This window comes from Macrotis lagotis, chromosome 8 (genome assembly GCF_037893015.1).
Source record: "Macrotis lagotis isolate mMagLag1 chromosome 8, bilby.v1.9.chrom.fasta, whole genome shotgun sequence".
Taxonomy (NCBI): Eukaryota; Metazoa; Chordata; class Mammalia; order Peramelemorphia; family Peramelidae; genus Macrotis; species Macrotis lagotis.
In genome coordinates, this window is record NC_133665.1 from 192,834,663 (window position 1) to 192,845,816 (window position 11,154).

The 11,154-nt window shown below is 51.6% G+C and overlaps 1 long non-coding RNA gene across 1 annotated transcript; it reads right to left on the reverse strand.

Annotated features, from left to right (window-relative positions):
• Window positions 1–5,075: 5,075 nt before the first annotated feature.
• LOC141496660 (uncharacterized) lies at window positions 5,076–10,068 on the reverse strand. Its single transcript, XR_012471077.1, has 3 exons — window positions 9,665–10,068; window positions 5,816–5,881; window positions 5,076–5,314 (listed from the first exon to the last, which is right to left on the reverse strand). It is a non-coding gene; the product is annotated as an uncharacterized LOC141496660 (long non-coding RNA).
• Window positions 10,069–11,154: the final 1,086 nt, after the last annotated feature.

The window sequence follows — 11,154 nt, forward strand, 5'->3', positions numbered from 1 at the left end:
AGGAGACTGCAGTGTTTTGATGGGGGGCTCATTGTGCCCTGGACCCTTTAAGATTTAATAGTGATGATGGGACGGCTAGGTGGCGTAGTGAATAAAGCACCAGCCCTGGAGTCAGGAGTACCTGAGTTCAAATCCAGCCTCAGACACTTAATAATTACCTAGCCCTGTGGCCTTGGGCAAGCCACTTAACCCTGTTTGCCTTGCAAAAACCTAAAAAAATAAGATTTAATAGTGTAGTGATGCTGCTATTTCTTTCCCTACTACTCCTAGTCAGATTTGCAAAGAGGACCTGATTCTTAATGTTGGTGACATTTCTGGGACAGAAATAAAAATGAATTTTCAGTGGGGCAGCTTCAGTAGTCACAGTGTTTACTGAGGAATTTTGCCTAAATAAGAGAAGACTTAAGAGTGTAATGAGATTTATCTTTATTACTTAAAGGATAGTTATAGAGCAGGAAGACAAGGCTAATACTCTGTGCTGGATCTTCAAAGGATCAAAGACCAGGGGGAGTGTGGTATGACAGGGAGATGATAGAAGAACCTGAATGCTAGTTCTGCCATTACTGCCTGGTTGACTTTGAGTATGACTTGTAACCCCTTTGTGCCTCAGTCTCTTCATCTGTAAAGTGAGGAGTTTGACCAAGATGACCCTAAAGGATCTTTTTTTTATCTTTAAGACCATAACTCAGATTCTAAGGTACAAGAAGTAAACTTAGTACAGCATAGAAAACACCCCTGACTAGTTATCTAGAAATGAGACACCCTCTTATGAGCTGGAGACCCCAGCAGTGAAGAAGAGCGTGGTTCTGGTCCAAGAACACAGGAACCCTGTTGGCCTCTGCTTCAGTCAGTAAACTGGAGCATACCCAGAGGAAGGCCAGCCAATGGACCTCCAGATCATACCATGGGAGCATGGATCTGGGGAGCTGGGGATGACTGAGAAGACTCAAAGACTCAAAGAAGGTGGGAGAATAGTTCAAGTATTTGAAGGAATGTCATGAAGTAGCATTGGTCCTGGTCCCAGAGAACAGAGCTCAGAGCTATGCTTGTCATTCCCATTTTATCGATGAAGGACTGAGGCTCTTCAAGGTTAAATGACTTAACTATGACCAAAGTCACCATGGCTGCCCAAAGTTTATCCCAGAATTCTGAAAGAATTACTTCTTTGACTGCTGACCTCTTTTCAGGGATGGGGTGGCCAGATAGCGCAGAGACTAAGCCCTCTGAGTAGAGCCACACTAAGGCTGAGCATTTGATGGACAAGGTAATCCTGGAATGGATCCCAGGACCATTGTGGTCAAGTCAGCATGATTTTATTAGGTACCTATGTGGTGGGGATGCCAGAAAGGTAAACCACTGTCCCTCACAATGGAGCAGACTACACGTGGACAATCAACTATAAACAAGAGACTTAAGTTGGAGATAGTCACAGACAGAAGGTGCCACCATTCAGGATCAATCCAAAGGGATTGATGGACCAGTCCAGAAGGACTGATTAATGGATTGATGTTGAGTCCAAACTTCAATGCTTCTGAGGTCAGCTAGGTAATATAGGGAACAGAGGATTAGAGAAAACCTGAGTTCAAATTCAGCCTCAGACACTTGGTGGATTTATGACTTATCTCTTAATGGCACATAATCTCTCTCAGTCATACTTTTCCTATATGGAAAATAGAGGGGAATAATATCATCCACTTCCCAGACAAGATAAGATTGGTGAAGTACTTGCCATGCTCAATTCTCTGTTATTAGCTATTTTGAACGCTCACAATGATGTCCAAATTCTGTTCAATATTTTTATCAGGGCCTTGGAGAGACACGAATGTCATTTCAGTCATTTTCAGCCTTCTCTGACTCTTTGTGGCCCCACTTGGAGTTTTCTTGGCAAAGATACTGGAGTTTGCTATTTCCTTCTTCAACTAATTATTTTACAGATGAGGAAACTGAGTCAAAGTGGGTTAAACAACGTGCCCAGAGTCACACTGAAGCTGGATTTAAACTCAGGAGGAGGAGTCTTCCGGACTCTAGATGGGGTACTCTACCTACCTCACCCACTAGATGCCCCTTGAGTGTTATTGAGCCTTGGAGATGACATGAAAGTGAGATGGTTATCTTAATATATATGGTAGCCACATTGGCATCCAGGGTGGGGCTGTTGGTTGAAGCTCCTAGTAATCATCTTTTTCTATTTGTGTCCAAAAACCCAACTGTATGATGTTAGGATGGGAGCCCACTAAAGAATAAGACGTGTGATAAAGTCCAAGGGTGGAGAGTGTGTGTGTGTGTGTGTGTGTGTGTGTGTGTGTGTGTTCACTCAAAGTCCAGTGTCAACCAATCAGAAGTATTTCTTAAATCCTTACTGGGGGCCAGGCAGTCAGACCCTCAGGGAGTTGGCATTCTATTGCCTCAGTACCCAAGCAATTGTTCTATTGGACGTATTTCTTAGTGCATGGGATGTCCATAATAAACCCAAGCACAAAAGCAGAACCAGTACTGCCCTCCAGGAGCTTCCATTCCACTGGGGGAGACAACATGGCCACACAGCATTCATCAGGAGGTGAAGGACCTGAGGACTTTTAACCTGGAGAGGAGACCAGGGTGATGGGAGAACTGTCCTCAAAGCTGCCACATGGAAGGGTGGGTTTGGCCAATTCTGCCAGACTGCAGAGGGCAGGGCTCCAACCAAAGGGTGGAAATTACAGGGCATCAGAAGGAGAAAAGCATCCTCACAATTAGAGCTGGCCCAGCTCAGATGGGGAGGGGCCGCCCAGGGTGGTCTGAGTCAGGGTGGGGTAACCTTTTGGGGTTGAGGAGGCTGTCTTCTGTTTCTCTGCTCTCGGAGGGTTCATGGGCAGGGAAGCCTCCCCTTGAGCTCTCCCCACTTTCTCCTGATTAAGCTAATTTAAATCCTTTTCCTTGGCTCCCCCCACTCCCACCCCCCTTAGACTTGGTATCCTTCAAGGCTCAGCTCAATCAATGGATCAGTAACTATTAATTGCATCCTTATTGTCTTCCAGGCCTGCTGGTCTGTGCTGGGGTTACCTAGGCAAAGAAAGAAAGAATAGCTGTCTAACAGGTTCCTGGTCTAATGAGGAGGACACACGTGTGTGTGTGTGTGTGTGTGTGTGTGTGTGTGTGTGGATATAGATCACCAAAAACGGGTCCTGGGGCATTGGTGGTTGGGGGCATCAGAAAAGACTTCAGGTAGGAAATGGGGTTTGAGCTGCATCTCTGGGGTGAAGAGGGCACCCATTCCAGTCATGGTGGATGGGTGGTATGATGTCAGTGTGAGGGACTGAGGGTTGGGCCTGGCTGGATCCTGGAGGGTGGTAGGGAGAGCAATGCCAGTGATGCTGGAAAGAGAGGTTGGGTCCAGGTGGTCAAAGACTTTGAAAGTCAACAGAGTCCTTTAGACTGAATTTTAGAGGTGACCCAGGAGGCGCCCCACCTCCGGAGTTTGTTGGGTGCTGATTATAAAGTGCTTGTAAATCCTAGAGATCTTTGAAATGGGAACCTTTTCTATTGTGTTGGTGACCTTGGTCCAGTCTCATCACTGGGCTTTGGGATCCTCATCTGGCAAAGGAGGGGACTGGAGCAGCTCCCCTCTGAGATCGCTTCTAGCTCCATTATTGATAAGAAGCATTAATGTGCCTTTAGCCCAATATCGTTATTAAGCGCCTACTGTGTCTACTCGAGGATGCTGAGAACTGGGCTGTGAAGCTCTTGCTCTTGAGTGCTTTCTGCTCTACAAGGGTGAATACCCTGGACATCACCCCCTCGGGTGGGCTGCAGTGACTTGTCCACTTCACACATGGTTAATGAAGTGAGTTAGACCTCTTCCTTTTGGCCTCAGGGGGCAGACACAAAAGGCATGGGGAGCAGAGAGGCCTCTTTCAGCTGGCTGTCTTGGACAACTTCTGACCCATTAGGCTGCCTCCTGAGGCTGGAGGTGCCCTGCCCTGGGGGTCCCTGGACAGAAGCCACAGAGCCATCTGTCAGGCACATCAGAAGGATGATCCATCTCAGACTGGACATTGGACCAGAGGCTGCCAAGGTCCCTCCCCACTCTGGGATTCTGTGCAAGGGGATACTCCCAGAGTGGTGGTCATGGGAAGCACACCTGTTCTTCCATGAGGCCTTTCTTAGTCTATGAGGGGCCTCCAAAAGCTCCCCAGGGATACTTAGGGAGGAGAGCAGATGGCCAAGCTCAGGCCTGTTGTTCACAACAAACCAGGACAGAGATCCTATTTCTCAGACACAGCCTGGCTACCGTCATTAGTCTGGTATGGGAAAATGACCACCGATGGTCTTATCACCCTCTCTAGCTTGAGAGAAGCTCCTGAAGCTGTTCCATGGCATTGTGCTGACGGGCCTCCCCAGTTGATTAGCCTTTGAAAAAACAAGCAAGGAAGCCGAGTGAAATCCCAGAACACCAGCTTTGAGGAGTGAGAACGTTAGCTTGTTAGCCTGACCACCTTGTTTGGAAGAGACCTCCCTGACCAGGGAACCTGAGAGCTCCAGAGGATGAACAAATGACAGTCCAGGGAGGTCCCCCCGGCCCCATCACTGACCAGGCCTGGAGTACAAGCTCTCCCCCTGCCCCACATGGCCCACTGCTCCCACCCTTCATGACTGGAGCCACCACTGCAAACTCTTGGAGGCTTGAGTGTTGGTGGTCATGAACACATTCTGGGGCTCTGGCCCTCCTTCATCCAGCTGTGATCTTGGGTCTTAGGGCCTTCTTGGGGCTCCCAAGCTTTAACGTTTCTTGCATCTAAAGTCTACCCAGAAGCTCAAATCTATCCCAAGAAAAGGAGGGTGCCAATGACTTCCAGAGGCAGCTCTTTTAAAAGAGAAAAAGGGAAATTGGTTTCAGAGTGTTGCCTGAGAGATCCTTTGGGGATGGGGAATGCCACCCTGGAGGCAAGGGACAGAAGGGAGAGCCCCTGAGGAGCCTGGAATGATGCCACAGAATTTTTTCCAGTCCTGGCAAGAAAGAAAAGATACCTCTTTCATTTTCCTCACCCACATTGAGAGACAGAGGCAGCAAGAAAGAGACAGAGAGACAAACTGAGATAGATACCCACAAATACAGATTGATTCATTGATTCCTGGTCGGGGGTAGGGGGAGTGGACTGAGAGACTGAATGTCTCAAACCACATCCTCCCCTTTCCCACTGGTTCCCACCAGGAGTTTACCCTGCAAGGTCATCCACCATGACGTCTGTGACTGGGCAAGTCCTATAGCTCTCCAAGCCATGTGTTCCCTTGTATGACAGAAGCCGTGTGAGAATCTGCCTCACTGGGCCATTGTCTAAATCAGAGGAGAAAGTCTAAGTCAAGGTTTTAGAAGTCCTCAATCAGTGCAGAAACCCAGGCTGCCCCCCTCTCCCTCCTGCCTCTCCCCCTCCCCCTCCGCCACTCCCCAGGTCAAGTCGTGGCTCCGGAGCCCCAGAGACCTTTGGAGACCTCATCCCTCATTCTACAGATGGGAAAGCTGGAGCTCAGGGAAGAGAAGTGATTTGCCCAAGGTCAAACAATTAGGAGGGACATGGCTAGATCTGAACCCAGGGCAGGTCTTTGTATCACCGGTGCTGAGCACGTGGTAGGGACATAAATGTTGACTGACCAGGGCCATGATAGGTAGAAGAACCCTCCCTCCCCTCCATTCCTCTCCTCCTTCCTTCCACTTGCATGCTTTTCTGTATTGGGACTATGCTCTTGAATTGGCCAGGATGGACTCCTTTTCTCAGACATCCTGGCTGATATCAAGAGATTTACGAAGGCCAGAGGCCCAGGGAGGCCATGGCCTTACCTCCTCAGTCTCTCGTTCATTTGTTGCCAGGCAGCTTCTTTCTGATTCTCTTTCTGATCCACTAATCTTTAATAAAGCAAACAGGGAAAAGTTAGTTCATCTTTGCTTCTGGCTCCCATTGGCTCCTACTGGCTCCCACTGGTTCCCACCAGGAGCTTAGCCTGCAAGGCCAGCCATGCACTCCATTTCACTGGTTAACTCCAGAACTGGCTTCCCTCTTCCTTGAGAACGTAATGGTATAGACGCTGGTCCAGTCAAGTCAGGAAACATTGACTCACTCTCTGCTCTGCTAAGTGGTGGGGATAAAAAGAAAGATAGCAAAAAGCCCAGTGTCCCAGAGGCCCACGGTGGAAAGAGGGGACCAAAACAAGAATCAACGGAAGACTGATAAGCAGGGAAGGCTTTGGGTAGTGGACTTGGAGGCAGCCAGGAGGCCAAGAGGAGGAAGGAGAGCATTCAGGCCTGGGGCACTCTGCAGGATCTTGGACAAGGAACGGCGGGAGGCCAGCACCCCTGGACCTCACTCAAAACTTCCTTCCAAGACTCTTGTGGTCACCAGTTTACAAGTGGAGAAACTGAGACTAATAACTCACCCAGAAGCAACAGTGCCTGGGGAGTCTTCAGTGTATCTGAAGAAGGAGGAAATGGAGAAGCAGAGAACTTACAGAATCCAATAAGAAAACAGGCTGAGAGTGGTCACTCTGTTGTCTATGTGATTCTGACATCTGAGTTTGGGTCCGAGTTGGTCCTGAGGAAATCCATCACTCTACTCCCTTGTCTTTTCAGAGTTGGGGCCCTCATGCCCTGGGTTCCTTTGTCTCCCAGCCCCTGACAAAGGGCACTCAGCTCATCCAGGACATGTGGGTATCATCTCCTTTGTGCTTGGCCTTGGCGCTGGCCTGAGATGGCCGGGAAAATCTGGCAGCTTGCCCAGATCTTACCAGGGACAGCCCGATGCGCTCACTGATCACTGTCCTCACTGCCCAGCCATAACAACAGCTGCATTGAGTGTTGGCTTTGATGTTGGCCAAGAACTTGTCCTCCATGGATCCATTTGCCCCATGGCAGTCCTTCCAGACCAATCCTCCTCAGGAATTCCTCCCCTGATCCCTCGCAGGAATTGGGGTTGGTCAGGGAGACTGGGGGGCACCCTAGCAGAGCCATGGGCTGCTTAGGTGACTCTCAGGACCCTAGATTGTATTGGAAGTAGACATTGCTGATCTGCATTCATTCAGAGAGGGTTTTCCACTGTGATGATGGAATCACCGATTTGGACCCTCCCCTAAAGGAAATGCTAGGTCCTCATCTGTAGTCAGCCCACCCCCATCACGGGATCTCATTTAAGCAGACCAGACCAGATGAGAGGGGCATGGGCCTCAAGCTTCCAGGGCATCCTGAAGCCCGAGAAACTTCAGGTATTTCATGACAGATGAGGATCCCAGGAGCAGGTGGGGGAGGGGCCCTCCCCTGTCATCCAGACCAACCGCCTTCTTTCACAGAACTGAGGTATGTGGACTGAGGGACTTGACCAAGATCCTCTCCTCCTGAGCCATTGGAAGTACTTTCCTAACCACCACTCTGTGAGGGACGTTGGCATAGAGTCATCTTGTTCCCATTTCACAGATTAGGACACTGAGTCTCCAGGAGGCCCTCTGGGCCCCTGTGGCCCAGGAAACCTGGCACCCTGGCCTATGGTCCTTTGCTCTTGGAGCTCGTCATCCTCTAACATCACAACTGCTCACTCTGCTGCCAGCCAGACCTCATGCTGTGTGGAAGGCACGGGCTGTTCTGGGTCTGCCCGTCACCGGATGACACACAGTAATCTGATTTCCTGGGGTGGTGATTGCAGTGGGATGACTGCTGGGGGGGTGGCACAGTGCTCACTCTGCTCATTAGCACATTGTCCTTAATGCACCGATTTGGAAACAGCTTTTGACTGTCTCTTGGAAGGGGGGGGAGGGGTGAAGCAGGAGCCCATTTCCTGTGTTTGGGGCTCACTCTGGGCCTGTTGGCCTGGCCTCAGCTCCCTCCAGGGTTGCTGGGTCACAGCACACACTACAGCCATAGGCCTTGTAAATAAAACAGAGGAAAAGGAAATGGGGAAAAATGTTATCCAGAAACCAGAAGGAGAGTGGTGATGGAACTGAGTTTCTGCAGTCACATACTCTCTAGCTGAAATGGAGAAGGGGGAGCACAGTGTGTGTGTGTGTGTGTGTGTGTGTGTGATACAACAGCTTCTGGGGTTATGCACCCCCCTCTCCTGTCCCCCATTTCTGGACCTTGGAATAGACTTCTGCCTGGTCCCCTTCTCTCCCTGCTTCTCCTCAATAAGTACTAAGCTTTGGGGAGGGGGTTCCTGGAAGCCTAGGGTCCATGCCTCCTTGGAGGGGGGCCAGGAATGCTCTCAGGTCTGGCTGTGGGACAGAGATTCTTCACTAGACTCGGGGAGAAGAGTCTGGGCTATCTCAGAGGTAGAGGAGAGACCGACCAAACCAACAGAATTGGAGTTCTGAGGTTTGCCCTGGAAACTGGCCCCAAATGAGGGAATGATGATGTCATTACCCTCTAATCCCTGCCTGGCTTCCCCAAGTCAAGACCTCTGGGGGCAGGTCAGTGGGGAGAGAAGGACTCCTGGAGCCAGGGTCTAGGGGGTTCTGAGGGGTTTTGGTCCATCCACAGCTATGGCAAATAGGGCAGGTGGGGGGGGGACAATGTGGCCAGAGCAAGAATCTGAGATTTGGTCCAACCCATGCATTTAATAGATGACTTGCCCAAGGTCACTGGTAACAATCAGAAACAAAATTTGAAACCACATCCTCCCAAAGCAGGTGAAAATGTTCCTCTGTATTTGTAGGTGGCCTCTTCCAGGAGAAAGGTTTTTTTTTTTTAATGTTCTACTTGGTGTCATAATGCTTTTTAAAGACATTACTATCACTTTCCAGCTCTCCCTGAGAAGAAAAATCACAGTGAGCACAGCTGATAGTGTATGCCTCATTCTCTAGCCATAGTCCACCACCTTTCTCCTCAGAGAGGAAGGGGTTGTTTCCTCGTCCCTCAGTCCTCTGGAATCAGCCTTGGGCTTGATCCTGCCCTGAATCCTGATATCTCGAGGAGGTGGGGTCTGTTATAGCCCTTGTCATTGCCATGAGGATGCTCTTGGGTCTGCCCAAACTGCCAAACCAGTTTTCTGTGGTTTTTCCAAATTCCTCTTCTTCAGCCTTTCTGATGGCATCATATTTTATTTCATTCATCCGCCACAATTTTCTCTGCCGTCTTTCAGCAGCCGAGCCCCACTTTGTTTCCAGTCTCTCCTGACCACAAAGAAATCCTGTACGGCCTAATTTTATAATCAGATAAGCTAAACGTTTGTTTTTCGGGGCCTTCAGTTCAGGACACAGAACTCCTTATTGTAAATCGAATTCCACCAGTCGTTGGAAACTCACTTTGTTGGATTATTTTCAAAACTAAAAATAAGGGCTCATTTTCCTCCCCTAGTTCATGTTCCTCCAGAGCCCTAGGAAAGGCGCCTCAGAGCTCGCCCGTAGTCGGAAAGGATGGGCTTTGTCATTCACTGGGAGGATAGCCCGGTGGTCATTTCTTGAAGGAAGGAGATTCATCGCAGCCAAAATAACTTGTTTGTTGTTACTGAGACCCGGCTTTCCATCTTGGGGTCTCTGCCCTGGCTGCTTTGTGTTCTGGGGAAATGCCTCCACCTCCTGGCATCCCGAGTTCCATTTCAGGGTCCTCTGTCCCCACCTTGTACCCCTGGAGGCCCTTTGGGGTCCCCTCCCTTAATTGGCATCCCCTGTCTGGACCCTCCCCCCGGGGGCCCCCGAATGGAAGCTCTACCTTTCTGGCCTGGCACCCGTGGGCTGCTTGGGCAGCCCCCCGACTCTCCAGCTGCCCTCCCTTGGGGAAGCGCCGGTGCCGGATTCCGAGAGGGCCGGGGCTTTGGGCATCCCCTCCCCGGCTCGGCCCGGGGGCTCGGCGCCTGGGGACCCCTCCCCTCCCCGGCCCGGGCTCCCCGGCGTGCGGGCGGTGCGGGGGGCCGGCCCCTCCGTAGCTCGGGGGCTGCTTGTCGCTTCCGCTCAGGTACCGGTGGCTCGGAGGCTTTTTTTAGACAGGAAAGTGGGTTACCATGGAGAAGGCAGCGGCAGCCCCAGGGTCCCCTTCCGCGCGCCCCGACCTCCGGGGCGCATCCCTCCCCCGCGCCAGGGAGCCGGCTCGGCGGCGGGGGTCCTCCCGGCCCGGGCGGCTGCTCCCCCAGCCCCGCTTGTCGCCCCGGAGACAAGATGCTGCCGCGTTCCCCTGATGCGGCCCCGAGGAGAGGCGAGGTAAGGGGGCCGGCCCGGGGGCCCCGGGGGAGCCCGCCCCGCTCTGTCCTGACCCTCGGACCCCCGGCTGGCCAGGGTCAGTGTGACTTGGCTCCACTTCGCAGATGGGCATCTCGGGGACTCGGATGCTCCAGGGAGCCGGGGGAGCCTGGAGCCAGGCTCCTGCCAAGCGTCTCCAAGCTGAGCCGGCCAGGAAAGGGGGCTGGGCTGGGAGGGTAGACAGCAGGCGCTTAATCATTGCTGGCTGCCCGGTTCGGGTGGAGCTTCTCCCCCAAGGGCACGGCGGCTGGCCCTGGGTGAATGAGGTGGCCCGCTGGCTTGTCCGTGCGTTTATCCTGTAGATGGAGACTGGCTGTGGTGGGCAAAGAATGGAGCCTGTCATCCTCTGGAATGCTGGCTGCTTCGGAGGAGCAGTGCCTGGTCCTAATTCAGAGACCCGGGCATCGTGGGTTCGGGGTGACCCCTAGAAGCAGGATTTGAACCCTGGTCTTCCATGCCCAGAGCCCAGGCTGTTGGGCTTCTCTGCCTTAAAAGGGCCTCCAGGGAGCTCAGCTGGGGAATCCCAGAGGGGCCGGGTCTTCTTGCTCCCTGAGGGGTCTCCAGCTGCTTCTCTCCGGGCTCCTTTTCAATCTGGGTGTTTTTCTGCATTCATCTCCGTTCACTTTATCCCTTCTGTCTGCTGACAACTCCCTGGGTTTGGGGCTTGTTCCAAGACCTGAGGCTTCAACCTTCTCATGATGATTCTAGACTCCTGGGGTTCCCTTCCCCCCAAATGTCAGCTCCTTGAGGTCAGGGATGGATTGGTTCTTGTTTTTGTGTCTCTAGAACCAGGACCAAGCACATACAAGGCAATTAAATAATGTCTGATGAAGGATATCATGAATTCATGTCTACTCATCTGTCCCGTGTTGTCCACACACAGAGACACACAGACACACACAGACACACACACACACACACACAGACATCAAGGTCACCTTTGATTTCTTTGTCTTCCTTCTTGAA